This window comes from Arachis ipaensis, chromosome B9, assembly GCF_059453495.1.
Source record: "Arachis ipaensis isolate K30076 ecotype BB chromosome B9, ASM5945349v1, whole genome shotgun sequence".
NCBI classification, from domain to species: Eukaryota; Viridiplantae; Streptophyta; class Magnoliopsida; order Fabales; family Fabaceae; genus Arachis; species Arachis ipaensis.
Window position 1 is genome coordinate 147,846,175 of NC_142444.1, and position 7,117 is coordinate 147,853,291.

At 37.1% G+C, this 7,117-nt stretch overlaps 1 non-coding gene across 1 annotated transcript; it reads right to left on the minus strand.

Annotated features, from left to right (window-relative positions):
* Window positions 1-5,774: 5,774 nt before the first annotated feature.
* Window positions 5,775-5,882, minus strand: LOC148546731 (small nucleolar RNA R71). The gene has a single exon (XR_015900227.1). It is a non-coding gene; the product is annotated as a small nucleolar RNA R71 (small nucleolar RNA).
* Between the last annotated feature and the right edge of the window lie 1,235 nt (window positions 5,883-7,117).

Genomic DNA, 7,117 nt, shown 5'->3' on the forward strand with positions numbered 1-7,117 from the left:
ATTGTTGGATTTGGGGCACCAAAGCTCTATTGGACGAATTTCTGTGTCAAATAGACCCTTGTACTACATGGTTTTTGGAAACTACCTCAAAGGAGTTTTTTTTTGCAAGTTTTGGTCAAACCCTTATCTTATTTGCCTGTTTTGAATGGTGATTTACTCATATGCATGGAAAGGTTTAAACTGATTTTCAAATTGACCAAAACTTGGATTCTTTTGTAATTAGAGCCTCTTTGCATGAATTCACAAAATTGAGAAATTTGAACCATGTAACTAGCTTCATCCATTTTTATCATGCTTAACTACTTCAAGTTACATAGAACATGAATTATTTGTTTCTTTCAATCTTATGAATTTCCTGCTTAATTGCATTTTGGTGTTTGACATCACCCTAACTGCTTTGTTCATCAATGCTTTAACCCTTTTAACACCAATTGCATAAGCTTATGCCAAGTGACTTGAGACCACCATTCATTTGCTTATGTGTTCTACACATACATTTGTATCACGTTGGCATAGTGCATTGTGATGACGTGAATGTGAGCTTGCTTGTCTGTTGGAACCTTTTAAAGATCTTCATAGTTTAAGAACCATGCTTGCTATGCAAATAACAATTAACTTTCTTTTTCCTAACTTTTCATTTTTAACTAACTCTTTTATTTTTACTTTTCAATTTTCCTTTCCAACTAACTCTTTTTTCTCTTTTCTTTGACGCATAGCAACATTGTTTCTTAACGGACAAGTAACCTAATTTTCCTTGAATAAGATTGCTTGGAATCGGAATTCTAACTGATTTTGATTCTTATTTTCATTCACATTCCAAGTCAATTCCACTTGTATGAGCTCACTTCACACATAAGCTGTTATTTTCTCTGTCTTTCTGTTTCTTGCCTGCTTATCATATTGTTTTTGCCTTGTATGGCTTAGACTATATTTCATACCCCATTTTCTGTGATTTTTTAGGATAACTGACAGGAAAAAGAAAGGCAAGGCTAAGGCCAGCTCAAGCAAGAGGAAACGTACACAACCAGCCGCTGAAATAGTGGATGAGTTGTTATATGAAAGGCAACTCAGTGAGAAGGAGAAGGCTGATCAGAATACCCCTTCTTCTGATGGAATCAAGTCTGCCAACCTCTACTGCGAGCTGAGGTTTCTGCATTTTTTGGAAAAACGGAGTCTCCATGTTGAGAGAAAGCTATAAATACCACCCGAGCTGCGGAAGTGCATTACACACCAGATTGAGCAGCGGGGTTGGGTATTTTTGGACCGAGACTTAGTCGGGGTGAATGCTTCTTAGGTCAGAGAATTTTATTAAAACTTTTATTGAGTGACCCTTGATGCAGTTCAACTCTGAGGCAGGCAGATTCTAGTCATAGAGGAAGCAATTGAAGAGATCTTCCACTTTCAGTCCAAAGTAACTGATAAAGATGATTTTTTACAAGGTTGAAGAGGAAATCTCTACCTCATGGAGTTTAATTAGGATGCCATCCTCCAAACTATAGCTATCCACCCTGACAGTCCATGGGTATATGGACCATCAAAGCTGAGTCCGAATGGCATAAAGGTCAAGTATCTTATCGTCGAGGCTAGGCTGTGGCAGCAGATTATGCGTAACTATGTAATTCCCAACACTCATGAGACAGAGATTCCATCAGATATGGCAATACTTCTCTGGTGTATCTTGAAAGGAAAGCAACTATACCTTCCAAGACTCATCAGGTGGTATATGGTCCAGACCCATGTCAAGGGCAATCTGGCATTCCCCTGCTTGATCATGCAGATGGGTCACCAGGCTGAGGTACCCTGGGAGGATGGGGATGAGAGGCTGGTAGTTGTTGGTGCGAAGAAAGTCATTCCACATGGCAACTGGTTCGGACCTTGATGAGCGGATAATTTATACGCTTTTTGGCATTGTTTTTAGTATGTTTTTAGTAGAATCCAGTTACTTTTAGGGATGCTTTCATTAGTTTTTATGTTAAATTCACATTTCTGGACTTTACTATGAGTTTGTGTGTTTTTCTGTGATTTCAGGTATTTTCTGGCTGAAATTGAGGGACTTGAGTAAAAATCAGAATCAGAGATTGAAGAAGGACTGCTGATGCTGTTGGATTCTGACCTCCCTGCACTCAAAGTGAATTTTCTGGAGCTAAAGAACTCAAAATAGCGTGCTTCCAATTGCGTTGGAAAGTAGACATTTAGGGCTTTCCATCAATATATAATAGTCCATACTTTGGCCGAGTTTAGATGATGTAAAAGGGCGTTGAACACCAGTTCTACGCTGTTGTCTGGAGTTAAACGCCAGAAATACGTCACAAACCAGAGTTGAACGCCAGAAACACGTTACAACCTGGCGTTCAACTCCAGAAAGAGCCTCTGCATGTGTAACATTCAAGCTCAGCCCAAGCACACACCAAGTGGGCCCCGGAAGTGGATTTATGCATCAATTACTTACTTTTGTAAACCCTAGTGACTAGTTTAGTATAAATAGGACTTTTTACTATTGTATTAGACATCTTTAGACGCCTAGTTCTTAGATCATGGGGGCTGGCCATTCGGCCATGCCTGGACCCTTCACTTATGTATTTTTAATGGTAGAGTTTTTACACTCCATAGATTAAGGTGTGGAGCTCTGCTGTTCCTCAAAGATTAATGCAAAGTACTATTGTTTTTCTATTCAATTCAACCTATTCCGCTTCTAAGATATTCATTCGCACTTCAACCTGAATGTGATGAACGTGACAATCATCATCATTCTCCCACGAACGCGTGCCTGACAACCACTTTCGTTCCACCTTAGATTGAATGAGTATCTCTTGGATCTCTTAATCAGAATCTTCATGGTATAAGCTAGATTGATGGCGGCATTCATGAGAGTCCGGAAAGTCTAAACCTTGTCTGTGGTATTCCGAGTAGGACTCTGGGATTGAATGACTGTGACGAATTTCAAACTTGCGAGTGCTGGGCATAGTGACAGACGCAAAAGGAGGGTGAATCCTATTCCAGTATGATCGAGAACCTCAGATGATTAGTCGTGCTGTGACAGAGCATTTGGACCATTTTCACAAGAGGATAGGATGCAGCCATTGACAAGGGTGATGCCTCCAGACGATTAGCCATGCAATGACAGTGCATCGGACCATTTTCCAGAGAGGATAAAAAGTATCCATTGACAACGGTGATGTCCTTACATAAAACCAACCGTAGAAAGGAGTAAGACTGATTGGATGAAGACAGCGGGAAAGCAGAGATTCAGAGGAACGAAAGCATCTCTATACGTTTATCTGAAATTCTCACCAATGAATTACATAAGTGTTTCTATCCTTATTTTATGTTTACTTATTATTTAATTCCGAAAACTCCATAACCTTTTGATATCCGCCTGACTGAGATTTACAAGGTGACCATAGCTTGCTTCATACCAACAATCTCCGTGGGATCGACCCTTACTCACGTAAGGTTTATTACTTGGACGACCCAGTGCACTTGCTGGTTAGTTGTATCGAAGTTGTGAATGAAAAACGATTTATTAAGACGTGCGTACAGAGTTTTTGGCGCCGTTGCCTGAGATCACAATTTCGTGCACCAGACCTCAATCATCCACCAGATACCAAGGTCGTAGGGCATGTCATGTCTAATTCTTTTGGATAGGGGTATGTCAGCTGTGGCATGTCTGAGTTACATACTAAAGCTTGGCTAGCTATTAAGCCATACCTAACCCTCAGATTGGAGCTTTAGACTAAGAGTACAAGATTCCTGGAATTCATATTAAAAATTTTGAAATCCTTATTTTCTTTTTCCTATATGTTTTTTTTTCGAAAAAAAATATACAAAAAATCCAAAAAATAATAAAATCATAAAAATCAAAAATATTTCATGTTTCTTGTTTGAGTCTTGAGTCAAGTTGAAAGTTTGGTGTCAATTGCATGTTTTAAAGTTTGCATAAAATTTTCAAAAAATTCATGCATTCATAGTGTTCTTCATGATCTTCAAGTTGTTCTTGGTAAGTCTTCTTGTTTGATCTTGATGTTTTCATGTTGTGTCTTTTCTTGTTTTTCATATGCATTCTTGCATTCATAGTGTCTATACATGAAAAATTTTTAAGTTTGGTGTCTTGCATGTTTTCTTTGCATTAAAAATTTTTCAAAAATAAGTTCTTGATGTTCATCTTGACATTCAAAGTGTTCTTGGTGTTCATCTTGACATTCATAGCATTCTTGCATGCATTCATTGTTTTGATCCAAAATTTTCATGCATTGAGTCTTTTTCATGTTTTTCCCTCTCATCATAAAAAATTCAAAAATCAAAAAATATCTTTCCCTTTTTCACTCATAAATTTCGAAAATTTGAGTTGACTTTTTCAAAACTTTTTAAAATCTAGTTGTTTTTATGAGTCAAATCAAATTTTCAATTTAAAAATCTTATCTTTTTCAAAATCTTTTTCAAAAATCAAATCTTTTTCATTTTTCTTATTTATTTTCGAAAATTTTAAAAATATTTTTCAAAAATCTTTTTCTTATCTTTATCTCCTAATTTTCGAAAATAACATCATCAATTAATGTTTTGATTCAAAAATTTCAAGTTTGTTACTTGCTTGCTAAGAAAGATTCAAACTTTGAGTTCTAGAATCATATTTTGTGATTTCTTATGAATCAAGTTATTAATTGTGATTTTAAAAATCAAATCGTTTTCAAAACTAATTTCAATCATATCTTTTCAAAAATATCTCTTTATCATATCTTTTTCAAAAATTTGATTTTAAAATATCTTTTCTAACTTCTTATCTTCTTATCTTTTCAAAAATTGATTTTCAAAATTTGTTTCAACTAACTAACTAACTTTTTGTTTGTTTCTTATCTTTTTCAAAACTACCTAAGTAACTCCCTCTCTCTCTAATTTTTGAAAATATCTTCCCTCTTTTTCAAAATTTCTTTTTAATTAATTAATTATCTTAATTTTTTATTTTAATTTTCAAAAAATTTCTAACCTTTTTCAAAAACTATTTTCGAAAATCACTAACTCTTTTTCAAAAATAATTTTCGAAAATTCTCCTTCTCTCTCATCTCCTTCTATTTTATTTATTCATCTACTAATATCTCTCCCTCACTCCCCAAAAATCCGAACCCTCTCTCTCTCTGAGTTCAGATTTTCTCTTCTTCTTTTCTTCTACTCACATAAGGGAACCTCTATACTTGGGCAAAAAGGATCCCTATTATTATTATTATTTTTCTGTCCCTCTTTTTCATATGAGCAGGAGCAAGGACAAGAATATTCTTGTTGAAGCAGATCCAGAACCTGAAAGGACTCTGAAGAGGAAACTAAGAGAAGCTAAATTACAACAATCCAGCAAGCACCTTTCAGAAATTTTCGAACAAGAAGAGGAGATGGCAGCCGAAAATAATAATAATGCAAGGAGGATGCTTGGTGACTTTACTGCACCTAATTCCAATTTACATGGAAGAAGCATCTCCATTCCTGTCATTGGAGCAAACAATTTTGAGCTTAAACCTCAATTAGTTTCTCTGATGCAGCAGAACTGCAAGTTTCATGGACTTCCATCTGAAGATCATTTTCAGTTCTTAACTGAATTCTTGCAGATATGTGATACTGTTAAGACTAATGGAGTAGATCCTGAAGTCTACAGGCTCATGCTTTTCCCTTTTACTGTGAGAGACAGAGCTAGAATATGGTTGGACTCTCAACCTAAGGATAGCCTGAACTCTTGGGATAAGCTGGTCAAGGCTTTCTTAGCCAAGTTCTTTCCTCCTCAAAAGCTGAGTAAGCTTAGAGTGGATGTTCAGACCTTCAGACAGAAAGAAGGTGAATCCCTCTATGAAGCTTGGGAGAGATACAAAGAACTGACCAAAAAGTGTCCTTCTGACATGCTTTCAGAATGGACCATCCTGGATATATTCTATGATGGTCTATCTGAATTGGCTAAAATGTCATTGGATACTTCTGCAGGTGGATCCATTCACCTAAAGAAAATTCCTGCAGAAGCTCAAGAACTCATTGACATGGTTGCTAATAACCAGTTCATGTACACTTCTGAGAGGAATCCTGTGAGTAATGGGACGCCTATGAAGAAGGGAGTTCTTGAAATCGATACTTTGAATGCCATATTGGCTCAGAATAAAATATTGACTCAGCAAGTCAATATGATTTCTCAGAGTCTGAATGGAATGCAAGCTGCATCCAACAGTACTCAAGAGGCATCTTCTGAAGAAGAAGCTTATGATCCTGAAAACCCTGCAATAGCAGAGGTGAATTACATGGGTGAACCTTATGGAAACACCTATAACCCATCATGGAGAAATCACCCAAATCTCTCATGGAAGGATCAAAAGCCTCAACAAGGCTTTAATAATGGTGGAAAAAATAGGTTTAACAATAGTAAACCTTTTCCATCATCCACTTAGCAACAGACAGAGAACTCTGAACAAAATACCTCTAATTTAGCAAACTTAGTCTCTGATTTATCTAAGGCCACTGTAAGTTTCATGAATGAAACAAGGTCCTCCATTAGAAATTTGGAGGCACAAGTGGGCCAGCTGAGTAAAAGGATCACTGAAATCCCTCCTAGTACTCTCCCAAGCAATACAGAAAAAAATCCAAAAGGAGAGTGCAAGGCCATTGAATTGATCACCATGGCCGAACCTGTAAGGGAAGGAGAGGATGTAAATCCCAGTGAGGATGACCTCCTGGGACGTCCAGTGATCAACAAGGAGTTTCCCTTTGAGGAACCAAAGGAATCTGAGACTCATCTAGAGACCATAGAGATTCCATTAAACCTCCTTATGCCCTTCATGAGCTTTGACGAGTATTCATCTTCTGAAGAGAATGAGGATGTTACTGAAGAGAAAGCTACCAAGTACCTTGGTGCAATCATGAAGCTGAATGCCAAATTATTTGGTATTGAGACTTGGGAAGATGAACCTCCCTTGTTCACCAATGAACTAAGTGATCTGGATCAACTGACATTGCCTCAGAAGAAACAGGATCCTGGAAAGTTCGTAATACCTTGTACCATAGGCAACATGATCTTTGAAAAGGCTCTGTATGACCTTGGTTCAGGGATAAACCTCATGCCCCTCTCTGTAATAGAGAAACTGGGAATCTTTGG